Raw genomic sequence first — 19976 nt, forward strand, 5'->3', positions numbered from 1 at the left:
AAAATTAAGCTTTCTCGGATTAGCTCAGCTAACAAAGCGAAAGTCGTCGGCGTTCATTGTGTTCATTGGTGTTGGCGTTGACAACTTTCTTGGTGATTTTGTGGAAAGGAAGGGCGCATATAACTGGCCACCTGTGTAAGTGGGCGCCTCAATAGCGCTTTGAGGTACGTGATGGTGGTGAGAGAAAGATGTGGGCTGCATGCATTAGCGCTGACAACGTTGTGGCAGACACGCGGCACTGCAGCAATAGGCCGCAGCCTGACCAACCTCTCGCGATCAGCCATTAATTCAAATGCCACCTGCCAGGGTGGCAGGTTGGGCGCACTGCTCATCCAGTGTGCGGAACGCACTCAACGCTACAGACGCTAAGCCCCGTCTGCTTGCACGATACATCACAGCTCTCCCTGTCTAACAAGGTTCAGCAGTAGTTGAGCAACAGCTAATATTTTTTTATCCAGCTGATACTCGGCTAGATAACGTGGTCAGGCAGCAGCCGCTGCACGGCTGTGGAGCCCCTGCGCAGAGACGGCGAAGACTAGGTTTTGCGGCGCGGCGAAGTCACTTGCTGGGTTGCTATGGCAGCGGCGCAGCAAGGACGTTCAAGATCAAACGTGAGGTGACGGCGAAATCGCTCCGACGAAAGCAGGAGAAGCTTTCGCTTTTAAAATATGGATTTTGCGGCATAGTATACCAGTGCCCGCAAACTGTAGCTAACCGGTAGTTACCCAGTAGTTAACAGGCAGTAAACCGGGAGGAAGCTGGTTTACTAATTCTGATATTACCTTTTAACTATTATATAGGCGCCTAGTTGCAGTTAGAGGTAGGTTACTAATATCCGTATCAGTTTTTAGAATTTCGAAAACGCGATTACCCTCATCGCAGTGGCTCGACAAAATTTGGCTACATCATGCGATGGCTCAGTGGTTAAGGTGCTCATCTGCTGAGCCGGAGTACCCGTGTTGGCACTCAACCGCAGCGGCTGCGCTTCTATGGAGGCGAAACGCAAAAGGCACCCATGCGCTGTGCAATATCACTGCACTTTGAAGATCCCTAGTTGGTCGAAATTATTCTGGAGCCCTCCACAACGGCACCTATTTGTTCCTTTCTTCTTTAACTCCCTCCTTCATCTCTTCCCTTACGGTGCAATTCGGGTGCCCGCCGAGATAGGCGGGACAGTTACTGTGTCATTTCCTCTCCTCAAAAGCCAATTTTCAAGAACCAGTTAGCGCCAAAATACATGCGCTTTCGAAAGCATGCAAGCAAAGAAACCTTTCCAGTGCGCGCAACTAGTCGAAACAGCCAAATTTTGTCGATCCATATGGCCAAAGGTAACCATGTTTTGGAAATTCTAAAAACTTATATGGCTATTACTAACTACCGGCTACAAGTCTAAAATTACGACTAAGCGCCTAACTGCAATTGTTAAAAGTTAATTATTAAAATCTAGTTAACCAGCTGAATAGTTAAAACAATTCACCGGAAACAATTCACACTGGTAATACTGTGCCGTAAAAGCCATATTTTAAAGCCAAAACGCATATTTTTGAAACGTCTTCCAGGTAACACCTGGTATTCAGAGTCGCTCAGCTAATGCTAAGGAAAGCTTGAAGAAACAAATGCGCGCGCTGCAAATATTCTGCACTTGCAAGGTTTAGGTTGTCATCTGTTCTATCCAAACATATTGTTGTGCGCTTATTTTTATTCCTCGAGATGGGAAAGCGAACCAGCTGCATGTTTTTTTTATGTGTCAAATCTTGCCGCTTCACTCCTCTGTCAGTAGGTATGCTATACCGTTTTACATCGCCCACGAGCGATTCCTCTTTAATTCGCTCGCCTTGCATGCTTTGCATCATGTCTACTTGTGAATGACAACGTATCCGGTAACACTGGCATGCGTACATTAGTAAATAAAGTCCTCACTTGGTCTACATTTATGTTGAAAATGTTGAGCTAAAGTTATGAATAACAAGAGAGATAGCGCTACTTGTTAATTGCGTACTTCAGAAATATTATGTCCAGCAGAAGGCGCCTGCTGTATTTCTGCATTATTCGAACCTTTGCATGTTATCTCTTTAAGCTTCGCTAAATTATCTGCAGTGCCTTGCATATCCTTTGGAATAATAATACATTTGCTCCGACGTCTCCCTGTACTGCTTTTTACCTAATAAAATATGAGAGCACTACGTAAACCGCAATTAGCACCATGTAAGCAAGGGCCTTAAGCTGTTTGCATGCTATAAACATGAACGACCGGTCGTTGTGTACATTTTTTATGGTCGTTGTTTTATGAGGGTTTAACGCCCCAAACCGACTCAGGCTATGAGAGACGCCGTAGTGAAGGGCTTGGGAAATTTCGACCACCTGGGGTTCTTTAACATGCATCGACAACGCATAGTACACGGGGCTCTCGAATTTCACCTGCATCGAAATTCGACCGCCGAGGCCGGGATTGAACCCGCATCTTTCGGGCCAGCAGACGAGCGCCATAACCACTCGGCCACCGCGGCGGCGTGTCACGTGTCGCATGTGCAATGTTGAATGCTAACTGTGATGGGTGGCAATTCTATGTAGTAGTAGTAGCGGTGATTTTATCCAAATAATAAAAGAAAAGAAGGGAAAGATTTTTCCTGCTGCGAGCACTTGAGCTGGGGCAGCGCAAATAAAGAGATATCAGGCAGATTAGAGAAATGAAATAACTATAGCCATAAACTATAGGAGGGAGAGTGGTCAGGAACTATGTACAAGTATTAGCTTTACAAATTCGCAGTTATATGTCAGAAAAAAAACGAAGAAATTTTGAGGACACTGAAGACTGCTTGTGAAATCATGGAATGCGAAAGAATTAATGTTTAATCGTGGCCCTCGTGGATAGCTCCAAACGAAGACGCGTCCTTTGTTTGTTCTTGTTCCCAGATCATTACCCGCCACGGTGGCTCAGTGGTTAGGGCGCTCGACTACTGAGCCGGAGTTCCCGGGTTCGAACCCGACCGCGGCGGCTGCGTTTTTATGGAGGAAAAACGCTAAGGCGCCCGTGTGCTGTGCGATGTCAGCGCACGTTAAAGATCCCCAGGTGGTCGAAATTATTCCGGAGCCCTCCACTACGGCACCTCTTTCTTCCTTTCTTCTTTCACTCCCCCTTTATCCCTTCCCTTACGGCGCGGTTCAGGTGTCCGCCGATATGCGAGACAGATACTGCGCCATTTCCTTTCCCCAAAACACCAAAGCGTGCTTGTGGCCTCGAGCGCGTTTGGTTCGCAACCTAGTGGTTGTGTCGAATTCTACCTAAGCCTCCTATCTTCTTTAATCGAAACGATGACCCCACACTGAATTTCCGTGACAATCCTTCCACACAAACCAAGTCCACAGTGACTGCACACGCATGTAAGCTCTACGCTTGTCATGCTGTAGGAATTAAAAAAAAGTTACCAACAAGCTCTACAGACCGCCCTGAATTGTGTAATCAGGACATGCAAACAAACACAAAACGTAACATGGACCGAGGTGCTTAAAGAAATGGCTTGGGAAGGTTGTTGCTTACCGTTTTGGCAATGACTCTCTCGACCAGGTGGTACATCAAAACTTCAGCAGAAGAAAGTCAATGGACGCAGGGAACTGGCTAACCAGTTGCAGCTGATGACAGACAGTAGCGAGACAGCCAGGTCCTGAGGAGCTTAAAGGATGCGGGAGACGAGGGCAAGGTGTATGGGGGGCGATGGCGGTTACATGGAACTGGCTAAGAGAAAATCTTCCTTCATTGGCACCGCCGAAGATGCAAGGGATCTAAATCTAGCTCAGAACGATCTCCCATGGCTCCGGACCCTGGTTTTAAAGACCTAGAAACCCGGCCCACCTCTTGCATCGCCCAATCAACAGCAAACTAACCCATCATTGGTTTACAAACTTCATGGCACGCCCTCCAATTTCGGCAAGGTTCAAACCCTCTCCCTGAAATACACAGCACATCTAAATTGCTATAAGAAAATGTAATTCCAGGAATGAACCCTCGAAATGCTTGGGCCAACAGGTTTGCATGCCACGCCCCATTCTTCCACAGTATTACTCAAACTCTCTCCCTTAAAAAGTAAAACGAGAAACATATGAAAATACATCAAAACATTCCCATGCGGCTCCCAGCTTTACGCCAATTACCGATATTCAACCGATCGCTACCGCTGCGAGTAGTAGACTACTCGTCTTCGGGACGACTGTTGACAGGCGTCCCCGCAAAATCTGGAAAGAGGCGCCAGCCTGTCGTTGCTGCCTCTGAACACGCTTCAGCGTTTCGTTAAGCAGGCCCGCTTCTCGGGACCCGTTGGTATGCCCCATCCTCTGACATCGACGCCGTCGCGGCTTAGACGCGGCGTCTGCTTGCCGCATCCGCGCTGACCATGCGCTATGCTACGCTATCACTGCGGTGGTTTCCTTAGACGGGCGAAGGGGGGCGGGCGGTTTCGGGAAAACGTCTTGGCTCCTTTCCTCTGGCTCGGTCTTTGCCTTCGCCGGTCTACGCCCGCTTGCCTCGCCATGCACGCTTCCTGCTGACGGGGATTAACATGGAAATCGCCGCATCTCGGCGCCGGGCTGTCGACAAACCCTCGGATGGTTCGAACCTCGGCTTTTTAAGCCCTCGTGTTGAAGACATCCGGGTCAGTGGCTGCAAACCATGGATGTAAGAAGCGGGAAGTGTCCCCAGGGAGCGATTAACATTCTTCCCTGTCTGTTGGATGTGCCACGACTCAAGTAGAAGCCTCCTGTGCGGGTTAGCTTCGGTTTCCAGTACATTAGTGCCGTCAACGTCCATTCGGTGGTCGCATGCCTCGCAGTGTTCGGCCGCAGCGCTGCGGCCACGGTTCGTTTGTCGGACGTCCGCTTTGTGTTGCCTCGTCGCGGCGCGGGGCTGGGCGCGCAGGCGCTCTGCCGTACGCCTAGGATGTGCCCATCGAGATGGGGCTTAAGGAAAACATTTCCAACGCGCTGCATTTTTCAGTGAGTGAGCAGATGAGAGCCACGGCCACTCGGTGATGCGGTTCCATCGAGTGGCCGCATTGGTACCAACCGTTGCCTCCACAAGCTGGTAGAACAGCGGGCTAACGGGGTCGCATTTTTCATTGCAGCACTGAGGCTTCAATTTTGGATTTCGACGTGGCCTCTTTGTATGTCTGAAATTTACTTGACCTGAAATAAAATAATCGAAAATGTTTTACGGCCGCGAGTGAGTTTCGAACCCGAGGCGGCGAGAACGCATACGTTTTGCTGGTTACTGCGTTAAGCCCGGGATACATGGAGCGTTTTTTGGGCGATTTTCGCCCGACGGCGCGCATTTGACGCCCGGTCTCTAAAAAAACGCCCGCCGCCGCCGATCTGGCCCCGCCAGATATTGACGCGCGGCGTCCGGAGAGACCGCCCGCTCTTCCGGTTTGGCTGCCTCCGCCGCCGCCACCGCCGCCAACATGGCCGCCATGGCCGACGAGCTCTCCTGTGTTTATTGCACGAAAATGTTGTTATCGTGAAAATAAACGCTTCACGAGACATGAAATGTCACTTTTTTTGGAGAACACGGCCGAATCTTGGATCGAAATGCCCGCTTTTCCTCCCTGAAGCGAAGGTGCCGAATAAAACCGCAGCCGATGGTAGCCACGGCTGAGCGGGCATCGAAAGGTACGCGACCGCATGCATTCGAGCGCAGAAAACCTTGTAGATATCTATGCACGCGTGCTGCAATCAGTACAGTGTTGTCTAAATGAACAATTTCGTTATTCTGAATAAGGAGTCAGCGTCGCTGCTCTCAAAGAGCTCCTCGCTCAATGGTATTTGCCACTTGTTGATCATATTGCTTTCGCGCTGAGAGATACGCGGCGGCGGGCTGCCGCTGTTTCCCTCCATGTATCTCCGGCCGGGCGTCGCGCCGCCGCGCCGTTTTCTGCCGCGCGAACATCGTCGGAAAAAACGTCGCATGTATCCCGGGCTTTAAGCGTGGCCCGCATGGAGCGTTTTTCCGGGCGATTCGCCGGCGTCGGCGGCAGCGGAGCGCTTTTTTGCCGCCGTCGACTGCCACACCGCCGCAGCCGAACATTCTGCGTCATAAAATACCAGTCTCTTGCGCTGTATTTTGGATATCGTCGTCTTCATCAGCTGCATCTGTGCGCAACGGAACCGAACACTGAAACAGCACTGAAAACCGAAGTGCTAGCACTCCTAGTTGCAACTGGCGTAACCACGCTAACTCGTCCGAAATTGATTTTGGTGGCACTGTCTACCTGTGCCATGCGCCGTGCTTTTAACAAGGCTGGTGGAATTCCTTAGTTTGGCGGAAGGCAGTAAAGAATCTTTTGCAGAAATTCTGATGTCTTTTTTGGGAGATTTTTGTCTGCGTGTGGAGAAACCCTTTGCCAGGACTGACACATTAGCGGTTGTAAGTTTTTTTTTGTGACAGCCTGGAGGCAAGAGTGCGTCCATGACCTTTCCGGGCCGTTTTCGCAGAGGCGCCGACTATGTCGTGCAGCTCGTGCTTCGCACCATAGGGAACAGAAACATAGCGCATCCAAAGCAACCATGGACTGCGCTCCACGATTCGAGGAAAAGTAAAAGGAGAAAAACAAGAAAGGCAGGCAAAGGCACAGCAGGAGACCCCTCCCCACTGTCCTTTTCTTCCTCCCTCTTACCACCCTGCTACCGGCTGCCCGTGTAGCTCTTGAAAAAGAATTTCTCCGTACCTATGCACCTGCTCAAATCATCCTTGGCCCTTTCCGTTACCGCCTCTCCACGTTCTTCATCCGTTTGATGCTGCGTGTTGTGCGTCTTGTTCCCGTAGCCTTTTTGGGAGGAACAGTGCTGAAAATTGTGCCCTAAGGGAATGGTGGAATTCAAGCAAGTCTTGGTTAAGACGATTCCCAATTCTTGCATATTTGTTTTAAAATCAGCGACAACAGCAATGACACATCGCTTTGAGCATGCGGCTCGAGGACGGTGTGTGATTCGTTCCGCAGTGTCGCCGTGTACCCACTGATTTCCAATGGGTAGAAGTTTTCTCGAAGCCTGGCGCTTGGTTTCTTTGAGTTGAAGTGCTCGAAAAATGATCTTCCACCTAACATTGTGTTGAAGAAAACACTTCAACCCATTGCGCTTGGTGCGAGGTTGCCAGTGCGCCATTAAAACTCATCATCAGCAAAAGAAAACATTTCTAGGCAATGGATACCCAAGATTCTTCACTCGATGTATCATCTAAAACTGAAAAGAATGCAACGAAAACAACTCGATTTGCTTATGCTAAGGACACGCTGGTGGCAAAAACGCGTATGCAGTTAGTACGTAAAGGATGTCTGCGAAACCTTGGCCAGTGTTCTCAGAAAGGAAGGGATGCAAACTACACACAAGCCGGACATCATTATCGGAGGCCTCCTGTGCCACTTCAAAGACAGTCATCCCACCCCAAAAAAGGCCTAGAGGCGCCAACTCGAATGGCCCTTCCTGGGCGTACGCGCTCAGCGTCCGCGCTCTTAGCGTAAGCCGAAACCGGTCTGCGCATGCACACTGCAGGAGACGCCAGCAAGCCTAGGTGAGGCGTCCGTGCTAGATGTCGGCATCAGCGCGCGGGCGCTCGTGTACGCGTTGGAAGGGGGGTCCGGTTTATAACAATGGAAGGATCGCCGGGCTCTCGGTGGCTCTTCATGGCTTGAAGCTATTTCAGGTTCCCCGAACTTTTCTTCGCGGTTTAAGTTGTTCTTTCATCGCCCCCCAACCCCTTCTCTCCACGGCTTGAAATTCTCTCCGTCCGCTCGACAGGGGAAGGGAGCCAGCACCAGGAACATGGAGATGCATGGCACATTTAAAAGTCGCTGGATCGTTCCGTGGAAACGGCTCCCTCTTCTGATTCCCGCGGTTTGTGCGCTTAAAAAGCCGCGCTAACTCCCCGGGAGTCACACATCCAAGAAGTAGTAGTGTGCCAAGAGCTTCAGAGGCAACAACAACTGACGAGAATACAAAAAGGAAGCTAAAAATGTTGCCGGCCCAGCGATTGCTATCTAATCCCTCAAGCACTGGAACTGCAACCGGTGGAATTAAAAGCAAAGAGAGAGGATAGCGAAAAGTAGATAGGAGAGCTGCAGAAAAAAAAAAAACGACGGTAGGTTGGAACTTATGCAAAAAAAAAAATATGTTCGCGCCACTCGTGCGAAAGTGCTTATGGGTATTGTTGCACATATTCGCAACACGGTAAATTCACTGCATATTCAGGGCCGCGAGCATGTAGCGGCCTGTCGCTAATGAATCGCGCTAGCGGCGCATTGCACAAACGGGTTGGGTGGAGCGCCGAGTCACCGTACTGGAGAAAACCAGTAATCTTTTAAACATCGTGTTATCCGACAATAACTTGTGTTCATTTCTTAGCAGATTTAAATTATAATCAAGAACATTTAACTAGAGTTTGACTCTTGATTGCTGCTCTGGGTAACGGCGTAGTTACTGGCTTGCCGAACTGATGGCACACTCTTCAGAATAGTTCCCAGCATGCCACTCTATGAAGTCTTCGTTAGCGGTTCATCCTTCACGTACATCTCTGACAGAATTGCCGAACCAAGCATCGATTACAGCAATGGTAAACCCCTTCTCGACGGCGAACGATCGAATCGTGAGAAGCACTTTACCAACCTAGACAAAATGTGAACTACAACACTACTAATTGTTACATTGGACAAATAACCTACTGGCATAAAACGCAGCATCAGGTTTGCCGCCTCTTATGTGAACACATGCAACATTCACTTCAACGCATCCTTGCTGCACTTGCACCACATCGACAAAAGATTGGAAGAGCTTTCTGCTATTGAGGCTAATAACATGAGTGTTGAAATGTAGACATTAAGACACGATTTTACAATTTTGAATGCACAGTGCAAGAACCATATGCAAGTATCGGTGAGTGAGCTCTAAGCATGAGCGTCCGGGAATTACAAATTTCACTGCTTGAACGAAAGTACCTAGAAGCTTCATTGCTTTGCACTGTTATTGTGTACGCAATTCCACTATCATCTATGCCGGTGTGGTCACTGTACGCGCTTAATGAAAAATGTACCTGTCAAGCCAAAGAGTCTTCTTATAATTTCCTCTATATACCTCATAGAAGGCACACGCTTTCTTGTAGCATTTTATGTAGCAGCCCATGGCCATAGCCTCCCTCCGATGGGGGCAATTTTTATAAAACTGCGCATTCGTACGGCAGGCTCAACCTCCAAAAGCAACCTACCAAAGCAGGGACACTGTAGCAGGGCACGGCCGGAATCGAGCCGCCTCCGCTACTCGAGCCCGGCCGCGAGCAGGGACGTGTGCCTTTCCAACGCACCGAGAGAGGGCGCCACACGTTTCATGAAAAAGCTGATGATGCATGATCAATAGTGAAATAGCGCAGGAAGACTTTTACGCCATTGAAATGTAAAATACCTTATACTTCCTTTAAGGTAGGACATTACCCTACGTGAACCTGCTAGAGCTTGTCGATATATTTTAAAATAGGGCTGTAGTGAGCGATAAATTGAAGTCAAGTGGGGTATTTTTCAGGACCTCGCCATAGGCTCCATGCTGTCATAGATCATTGCTCATGGCAAACTCAATATGTAAGCTACATCGATGAAACTCGACTAAATGAAAATTTAAGATGCATTTAACATCTAGGCGAGAGAGCTAATTTCTAACTGTTATGCGCGACGAAATATCAATTTTTATTTTTCGTCGCCATTGAGTTACGCGCCGCCGCACCGCCGGCTGTCGCGAGATGGCGCGACCGGTTTTTCGAGGCGCATGGTCCAGAATCCTGGGGATGGACCATTCATTTTCACGAAAGGAAAGGCGCACAACCAGGAAAGGCGCACAACCGGCTCTGCGGGACAGTGGAGAGCTCAGTCTCGCTTCCCCTTTGTATATCCTGGATTAGCTGGGCTAATCCAACCGGCCGCGGTGGCTCAGTGGTTAGGGCGCTCTGCTACTGATCTGGAGTTCCCGGGTTCGAACCCGACCGCGGCAGCTGCGTTTTTATGGAGTCAAAACACTAAGGCGCCCATGTGCTGTGCGATGTCAGTGCAGGTTAACGATCCTCAGGTGGTCGAAATTATTCCGGTGCCCTCCACTACGGAACCTCTTTCTTCCTTTCTTCTTTCACTCCCTCTATCCCTTCTTTTATGGCGCGGTTCAGGTGTGCAGGGATATATGAGACAGATGGTGCATCATTTCCTTATCCCAAAAAGCAATTATTATTATTATTCCTATTATTATTATTATTGGGCTAATCGACATTAACTTTTCTGGCGGGAGGGGGGGGCGGAAGGAAATGGTGCAGTGCCCCCAACCGCCCCCGTAAGGGAAGGGACAAGGGTGGGGGGAGTGAAAGAAGAAACGAAGTAGTGCCGTAGTGGAGGGCTGAGGAATAATTTCGACCTCCTGGGGATCTTTAACGTGCACTGATATCGAACAGCACACGGGCGCCTTTCGCCTCCATCAAAACGCAGCCGCCGCGGTCGGGTTCAAACCTGCGTACACCGGGTCAGCAGCCGAGCGCACTAAGCACTTAGCCACCGCAGTGAGTGCATTGTCTTTTTTATTCACGCGTTAAATGCGCTTTTACTCCAAGCGAAATGTTGCACTCTCGAGCCCAAACTTCCACTCTGGCAAACTGATGTTTCCTTGGGCTGTAGCTGTTGATTCTTATAAATTACGCGTCTGCACATTGTCAATTCATAGAAAGATTCCCGTATGTTGCTCATCTTTCACTGTTAATGAGCGGCTGGTGCGTCTTTCCGACCTCCACGAATGCCGAAATTTCCACTGTAGTTCCTTGTGCCGAGCTTCGGTGCCGGGCGCCGGTTTGTTTCATCATGAATAATTAAATTTTTCCAATTTTTTTCACCCCAATCGGGACCATTTCTGTGGGCGACCTTGGACATGTGACGTCACCAGCTGCATGCCCGTCGATATTTGCTCGGAGATTGGTCAAGAAGAAAAAAAATAAGACCTTTGTTTTTGGCCATTTCACACAAACAGTGGTCTGTCGCTTACAGTCTCCAGTTTAGTCAGTCAACGCACCGAGAGGTTCTGTGACAGTATGCATGACGACAAGCCTCGATCTCGGCGTCATACTTGGGGAGAAACCGAGTTTTGGTTTCGGCGTTCTTTGTTTTTCCTGTTTTAAAGAGCTTCTACTCAGGATTCTGAAAAACGGTTTTTGAGGCACAGAGAAGGGACTCTTAAGAAATGTGATGCGAATGGGAACACAATACCACGTCTAAACATATTCAAAATAGCCTACATTTTCCCTTTGAGTGGTTCAGAAACCTTGCAAGAAATGCTTCTACAGCTGTGGCACCATCATGGCCTTGGTTCACTGTATAAATAATTTAAGGCAGAAAAAGAACAAGTAATTACGGTCGCGCTTTTGATGAACACCGCGACTACGCAGTGCGGTTCCTTGATTTTGCAATCGTCCCGATCGTCCCTGTCATATGCGCTAAAAATAGCACAAGGCTCTGAAATATAATCCAAGGAAAGTACAGGGTCGGTTAAAAGTTCTCAGGCCAAAGGGTCTGCTTTTGAGCTGTATTATCAGGCAGACATGACACCACCAGACTCAGAATATCCGTAGAAAGCGGAAGAGGTATCGTTCTGTGCTCTGGGAACCTTGATAGCTTTATTCGCGTCTTAAATGCCATGATATACCGATGAAACAAGCAAGCCCTCTGGCCCCGAAACTTTTGACCAACCGGGTACAGAACCTCGCTCAATCACTACGTTCTCTCGTCATAAACATCGGAACCAAATATTCAGAACCCACAATCCCGAGCGAAGGTTGGCGAGCTCTTTCCAGTGACTTTTTCACGCCCGCGCATTTCTCCGCCTCGCGCTCCTGCGTATTTTTGTTCAGATGTGTCTGTCGGTTAGATTCAGAAGTAAGGCAGCTGCTATGGCCGCTGCCAGTAATAAGCGTCGCTTCGGCGGTTCAGGAAGCCCCCCCGACCCCATTCTACAGGGGGGGGGGGGGATCCCGAACGCATAGGCAGCCGGCGGTGGGGCCGAGTGGGTAGGGCTGGCTGAACAGTGCCGACCTGTGAGCATGAAAAGAGTGATGAAAAGATATAGAAAGGCTCGAAGACGCTGAAATTTAAATTTTGACTGCACATAACTTCGCTTGCACAAAACATTTTAAACATTGTCACTGGAGGATATTCTTGTTCAAGCGCTGTCCTTTAAAGGGCTCGCTATAATGCACGGGGTGCAGGAGGCTTTTTCCATTAAGACTCACCGGAACCGGTCCTGCGCTGTAGTGTAGATCGAAGACCATTCGGCCAAACTTATGTGACGCGCAACACACGAAACAGTGCGTCCATACTTAATTGTTCATGCTCTGCTCTAATTACCTCCAAACACGGCGCAGGAGCTCGAGCGAACCCTACCCTCTCACTTCCCACGGCGGCCTGCCCACGGCCAGCTGGGCCGGACCATACAACTTCTTGCCAACCACTTCAGCATCGAGATACCGACTGGCAGCGTCTACCACTACGACGTCGACATCTCCTCGGAAACTGCCAAGGAGACCAAGGTTCCTGAGCAGAAAAAGTACCGATGCCTCAGTACAAAGATCAACAGGATTGTCATCGAGCTCCTAGTAAAGAAGTACCGGCAAGACCTGGCCAACTGCATCCCGGCTTTCGATGGCCGCAAGAACCTGTACACGCGCCGCCAGCTCAACTTCCGCGAGCGGACATTCACAGTCGACCTCGAGGAAGACCAAAGATCCCAGAAGTTTATAATCAAGATCCAGTACGCGGCCACAGTGAATCTGGACGCCCTGCATGGCGTCTTCCAAAAGCGCGTACAAACTGTGCCCCAGGAAGTCCTCCAGGCCATAGACATCGTCTTGAGGCACAGCCCCTCGATCAACCTTGCACCGGTTGGACGCTCGTTTTTCAGACCGCCGGAACCCAACGAGTACAATGACCTCGGAGGAGGCCGGGAGGTGTGGTTTGGCTACTACACGAGTGTTCGACCCGCCCAATGGAAGCCCATGCTTAACGTCGACATGTCAGCAACAACATTCTACGAGTCGCTTCCACTGGTCGACTTCATGTGCAGGTTCTTAAGCGACAGCCGTCGTGTGTTGACGCCCGCAGACTTCCGGTCATTGCGCGACAACCAGTACGTGCGCCTGAATAGGGAGCTCAAGGGACTCCGTGTCAAAGTGACGCACCTTCCGTACCCGCGCAAGTACAAAGTGGTCAAGATCACGAGGGAACCTGCGAAGGAAATCTATTTTGAATCAGAAGGTAGTCAGATCTCCGTCGCCGACTACTTCCAGAGCCGCTACAGGCGCTTGTCGTACCCGAACTTCCCTTGCGTGCAGAGTGGCAGCCCGACGCATCCGGTCTACATTCCTCTGGAGGTGTGCGAGCTGGCCGAAGGCCAGCACTGTCGGAAGAAGCTCGACGAGAGTCAGGCCGCCGAGATGATCAAGCGCACGGCCAAGCCGCCAGCCAAGCGCTTCCAGAAGATTCGTCAGTCTGTGCGCGACATGGTCAGCAGCTCGGACAAGTACCTGCGAGAGTTCGGCGTCAAGATCAACACTGAGCCCACTCAGGTTGTGGGCAGAGTGCTCGACCCGCCATCTCTGGTATTTGAGAACAACACCATGTGCAAGCCGCGCGACGGTACGTGGGATCTCCGAGGGCAGCGCTTCTACAAGGCGATGTCCATGACAAAGTGGATTGTTCTCAACGTGAGCCGCTTCGCGCACAAGGATTCCCTGGAAAACTTCATCAGGATGCTGATCCGCATCGGCCAAGAACTGGGCATGCGCATTGCGCAGCCGCTTGCGGTCATCACGTTCGACACAAACCGCCAGCCCATGCGGACCGTTCTCACGGAGCAGCGCAAGCAGTACCCGCAGTTGGAGATGGTTGTGGCAGTGATAACAAAAGTCACGAACTACGCTGAGATCAAGCAGGTGGCAGAGACTGAGCTCTCTCTGCGCACACAATGCATCTTGGACAACAACGTGGTCCAAAAGTGCAACGCAGCGCTCATCCAAAACCTGTGCCAGAAGATCAACGCCAAGATGGGCGGTATCAACAATAGTCTCCTGATGCAGGAGAAGCCGAAGCTGTTTCATAGGCCCGTGATCGTCATTGGAGCAGACGTGTCGCACCCATCGCCTGGAGACAAGGTGAGGCCATCCATCGCCGCGTGCGTCGGAAGCCTAGACACTGTACCGTCCAAGTTTCACGCCACCATTCGGGTACAGATTGAAGACTCCGAGGCTAAGGCGCGTGTGGAAATCATTAGAGACCTGAAGGACATGATCAAAGAATTGCTACTGGCTTTCCACCGCGCCACCAGGCACAAGCCCGAGCGGATCGTCTTCTACAGGGACGGAGTGAGCGAGGGGCAGTTCTTGGAAGTCCGTAACTATGAGGTAAGTAACTGCGCCTACTACTATACTGTGCCCACTAAACGCTCATCTTGTTAAGACAGTTTTTCCCGCATTCAATGTCACTAGTGTCATTGGATAACCTTTGTCTTTGGAGAAGCCGACTAGCTGTGCATATACGTAACGACACCGAATTGATCTCCACAGGGATATAATTTCAGGACATCCAGGATATTCATTTCTGGAGACGTCTTGTCGGCGTTAGTTGACCTCAGCTTGATCGTTTCTCTTCAAAAGGTGGTAAACATCCAAGACTGAGGCCTCTGGCGCGGTTTTGTACGTATCCGCTCCGCCTGCCATCCTTCTTACACACGGGCGATTATAACTGCTGTGCAGTTGACCGTCCGTTGAGCTGAACGACAGTTCGAGGTGTTATACCCGTGCCACACGGTCAAGTTTTATGTCATTAATTACTTAGTAAATCAATTTTTAACGCAATTGGCGTGGTGCCACACACTTGTATTTAATGACATTAGACAGACTAACTGGCGTTTGCGACCTTCTGAGTTCGCCACACCTCATTCGCCCGAGATCTGTATACTCTTTTCGCCATTCCGCATGCGGAAAGACATGCAACTTTTTTGTGTGAAGTCACTACCCAGAGTATAATCGTTTATTCATAAACAACACTATTTTTAATAGGAATTCATATGTACTGTTATCCTGTGAGCTGACACACGAGTTCTACTTTTACACACTTGTCAAGCAAGAACAGTGGCATTTTCTACAAAATAATTTTTATATTATATTTGAAGGGCATTGCTGTTATACTTTCTCATTAACACTGTTTATATTCAGGGCTTTTTTTTACTGCCTTGAAGGCGGTATCGTCACCGTGACTAGTTAAATTATTTATTTACTTATATACAGATACCTTATAGGCCTCTGGAGAGGCATTGTGTAAGGGGGCGATACAGAAGTTAGTGAGAAATAGGCCAGAAATCCAAAAATCATATTAAAAGTACAGCAAAACACACAAAAAACAGGTGAGTTCAGATAAGATATCGCAATTCATTAACAGGGATAAAAGTAAAAAAACCACTCTGCTTCATGAAACAAAAACAGGAGAAATGCACGAAGATTTATACAAAAGCCAAAGAAAACATATCAGGCATAAATGAGCAAAGCTGCGCATCACGAAACCGAAGAGGCAATAGTCTCAAGCTGCTGAAAACGAAGTTGTACGAATCCTGAGTATTTAAATGACGTGCTAACCGTTATCAACGAAATGTTTGGGTAGATGTTCGCGAAAGGGGTCTTGATTAGCCTGCAGGGCGGTGCAGTCCGGAAGATCGTTCCAGAGACGAATGGCACGCGGGAGTGACGAGAAGTTGAAATCATGTGTGTTGCCATAAATTCGGCATAGCTGCAGTTATAAGTAGGAGGGACGTTGTAGATGTGCTGGCGGTGAATCAGTGGCATGGACGTATTTGTGAAAGATAGATAAAAGGGCAGTCTCGCGACGAATTTGCAAAGGATGCATGGAGCGAAAGTTTGATCTTCAGTTGGGTTGCACTGGACTGATAACTGTAATTTTGCCAAAATGAGACGACAAGCCCGATTCTGGACAGCTTCCAACTTCTCTATTAGATATTTCTGATAAGGTGACCAGATGGATGAAGTGTACTCTAGCTGCGGTGCTACAAAAGTAATATAGGCTTGTTTACGCATGTCAGGGGTAGTGCATAGCAGGTTACGGCGAAAGAAAACTAGTGACCGGGAAGCATTAGCGAAAGTGGTGGATGTGTGTTCAGCCCGAGAAAAGTTTGGTGAAATATGGACGCCTAGATGCTTATACTGCGTATTGCGAGCCAATGTATCGTTATTATTGCGGTATGGAAAATTCGAAGTTGCGCATTTTTGGCTAAAAGTAATTATATTACACTTAGAAATGTTTAGTCATTAGACACGTTTTACACCAGTCGTTTATGCAATCGAGGTGACATTGAAGTTCAAGGTGGCCATTAGTAAATTTTATTGGTCAATGAATAATGCAGACGTCAGCAAATATGTGTATCTAAGATGAGATTGTTGCTGGCAGGTTAATAATGTAAATTATTAATAGTAATGGACAGAGGAGGCTTCTAGCGCCGCGCCCGATGTAACATCGCAAACAGGAAATTAATACTTGTTAACAACGGTGTACTGCTGGCAATTAGAAAGAAAACTACGGACCCATGACAGAGTTAAAGAATGTAATTTAAGTGCACAAAGCTTAGATATTTGTCGGCAATGTTCTACCCGATAAAATTCTTTGGCAAAGTCCAAAAAGGTGGAAGTGGGCAGTTTTCGTGCGAGTGTTTGTTGCCACTTTTGAAAACCGGTACAACCTTTCCTATTTTTCAACCGGTGGAAACCTCACCTGTAGATAATGACTGCTTAAAGATATGAAGGAAGATGATTTTGGAGACAGAAATGGCATTTCTTTAGTATTTTGAATTGATTTAATCAACACCAGAAAAAGAGGGTACTAGGTTATTTATCAGGTGTACTAAGCCATCAAGTGTAATGTCAACCGGCGCCATGTACGGGTAACCAAAATCAGGTACATACGAGACGTTAGGATTATCTTCTTGGGTGAAAATATATGCGAAAAACGAGTTAAATGCTTTAGGACATTCAGCATCGAAGTAGGGGGTGCTGTCAATATCATGTATTGATATATCATTACTGACACTGTTCGGACGTATTGTTTTGAAGGACTTGCTTTTATTGCTCTTAAGTAGCGCAGGAAGGGCTTTTTGAAAAAAAAAATTTTCGTCACAAAGGCCAGAACAACAGAGGTTTAGGTAGGTTTTATATTTACCCGGCGCGCAGGGCGAACATTCGTGCTTTGTATTTTTGTACAACCGTTTTTTTTCTTATTTCTCATGCATTGATGCTTTCTTGTAAAGCAAGTGTTAGGTTTATGATTTGATAGCGTGATAAGCGGGACATGTTTGGCTACTATTTCGGCGAGCTTGCCTCTAAATTGAACCCGCGGTTATATTCTACTGACTTATATTGAAAAGAGGGTGTCAGAATATTATCAGAAAACATTTGAATTTCGTCATTTATTGGATTGTAATCTCCTCTGTTTAGTTGCGAATCAGTATTGTCAATAAATCTGCCAATAAATAATAATGTCGTTAAATCTGGACGTGTAGCACCAGCTCCGAAAATAATGGCATAGGCAAACTTAAGGCTACAAACATCTAGAAAGTGCGCGTGTGGCACGGGTAATAAAAGGCAGCGCCACCTGCTGTTGAGATCTCAGCTCAGTGGAGATACGCAGTTGGACCAGTCTACTGACCCGCTGCATCGGCCGAGTCGGCGGCATTTCCGGCTGCCACATCTTGCTATCTTGGCTAATATAAGTACAACTACAACTTCCATTATAGTCGGATACAACTCAAGAACCCAGTAACTCAAGAACCCTGAATGGACTCTCTTGCAGCCAATGGCATAGACCAATTCTCATGAGCCTGCTTGGGTAACCACGTGGCGAATGCTAGATGAAAGGGGTTAGTCTCCCCCCTCACAGGGAAGACTATTGTCACTGCCACGGCGCACACCGCATTGTCAGCCTTGAGGGTTCGTGATGATAAGCCGAAGCCATTGGCTGGAAGGGGGTCCTTTTACGGAGAAAATCGGCTTCATTCTTGAGTGTATCCGACTATATTCGGATTAGTGTAACCAGAAAAAAAAAGCCCGCGAAGTGGCACCAGTAAAACAAGGGCTGAGCGGTGAAGCCGGACGTTCCTGTACTGAATTTTTTTTGGCTCTGTGTGGTTGTTCACTACAGGTATACTGAAACGCCAAGCTTGCACAGAAATTTTTGTTGAGTGAAGTCAACTAGGTGGTCAATGCGCAGAGTTATGTGCAAACCGATCACGTGATCCGGAATGTGGACCGCGTGAACTCAATTTAGAGGAGTATGCCGAGTAACTGCAGCCGACTGTTATTCATTTAAGCGTCAGTTGGAAAAGCTGCACTTCCGTTGAACTGAACGGTAGCTGAAACGGCTCGTTTAACCAGAGTACAACCGATAATAGCATTGCTTAAAAAAACGGTGATCTTCGCCGTACACTCTTTGTGAAACGACAATTGTATAAGATACGACAGCATAGTTCGTGAACATCCAAATTGTTTGGTTTACATTCTGAACTAGGTAGATATCGTGATGATTCGAATGGCCTTTCAGCCTTGACCGACATTTTTTGTTTCCGCTCTCAAATCTCGCAGGTGAGCGCCATCCGGCTGGCGTGCAAGGAACTGTCTCCCAACGAGACCTACGAGCCAGCAATTACTTTCATCGTGATCCAGAAGCGGCATCACACGAGGTTCATGCCCGCCAACGACCGCGACGGCGTGGGCAAGTGTCGCAACGTCCCACCAGGCACGACCGTAGACTCGGTGGTCACGCACCCGCTGGACTTCGACTTCTTCCTCTGCAGCCACTTCGGCATCCAGGTAGGCGTCCTCTTCTCCGCTCTTGTTGCGATTGTCAGCGGGAAGAAATGGTCTGCGGTGTTTTCGTTTATGAATTTGCGGAGGAAATAGTCCGGGCGCCGGCATCGCCAAAGTCGTGTCGCGTCGTTAATGCGCTACAAATTCCAGGAGCGCCTGCGGTGTAGGCCTTCCACATCTTGAGGAAACGGAAGCATGGTTTTCGAGATCACCTACGCGCGAAACTGTGACGGAAGATTTCCGCTTTACATTGAGTCCATCAGGAGCGCTGTGTGTGACTGTGACGTCATCGTTCACCTTTGGGGAAGCGGTATCGGAAGTTGCGCATGGGGGGCCTCTATGGCGAGTGCTCAGTGATGCTGTCATGTGGATATGGTCATTGGTTTTTATTCTCGAGGTGGCGTCTACTGAGACATGATTGCAGAAGGTTGGGTGAAAAGAGAAGCGCTTGATGTTTAGCTCGTACGTAAAAGATGGAAGCGGCTTTTAAGTCTTAAAAAACGGTCAAAAATTGATTTTTGTTTAAATAGTCGTGTCGGCTTGTATGCCTCGGTGTTTATGCTGTCCCGAAGTCGGGACACCGACATAGATGACGATGACCGACCAATGCGCTGATGACAGCCAGCCAGGAAATAATAGTTATTCACTGTATTTATTGGCGCGAGGGCATCTAAGGCCAAATAAAGCCGGAAACATGTTGTGCATGCGGCATTAGGAGCAGGGCAAGTGCATGGGTTGCTCATGGGCACTTCCGGTTTTTGTATATTGCGTTTAAACACTGTCCTTCCCACGTAATGGCGCATTTAAACCGCAAACACCACGCCACACCACATCGCACCACAAGCAGGACCACACCGCACCACCACATACCTCGACACGACGCGACACAACATGACACGGCCCTTGGAATTCTCGCATGTGAATAAGTGTACTCCTCGGCGCACCCGCAGGGCACCAGCCGGCCGGCCCACTACTATGTCGTGTGGGATGACTCCATGTTCAGCGCGGACGACCTGCAGAAGCTCAGCTTCTACCTGTGCCACACATACTCCCGATGTGCAAG

General features: G+C 48.7%; 1 pseudogene across 1 annotated transcript in view; it reads left to right on the forward strand.

Annotated features, from left to right (window-relative positions):
- The window catches only part of LOC144123943 (protein argonaute-4 pseudogene), a 97750-nt pseudogene that overhangs the window by 18780 nt on the left and 58994 nt on the right, over nucleotides 1-19976 (forward strand). The window contains exons 3-4 of the transcript XR_013313142.1: nucleotides 12416-14449; nucleotides 18689-18786. The product of XR_013313142.1 is annotated as a protein argonaute-4 pseudogene (transcript). The remainder of the gene's footprint in view (nucleotides 1-12415; nucleotides 14450-18688; nucleotides 18787-19976) is intronic.

The sequence above is a fragment of the Amblyomma americanum genome, chromosome 1 (genome assembly GCF_052857255.1).
Source record: "Amblyomma americanum isolate KBUSLIRL-KWMA chromosome 1, ASM5285725v1, whole genome shotgun sequence".
Lineage (NCBI taxonomy): Eukaryota > Metazoa > Arthropoda > Arachnida > Ixodida > Ixodidae > Amblyomma > Amblyomma americanum.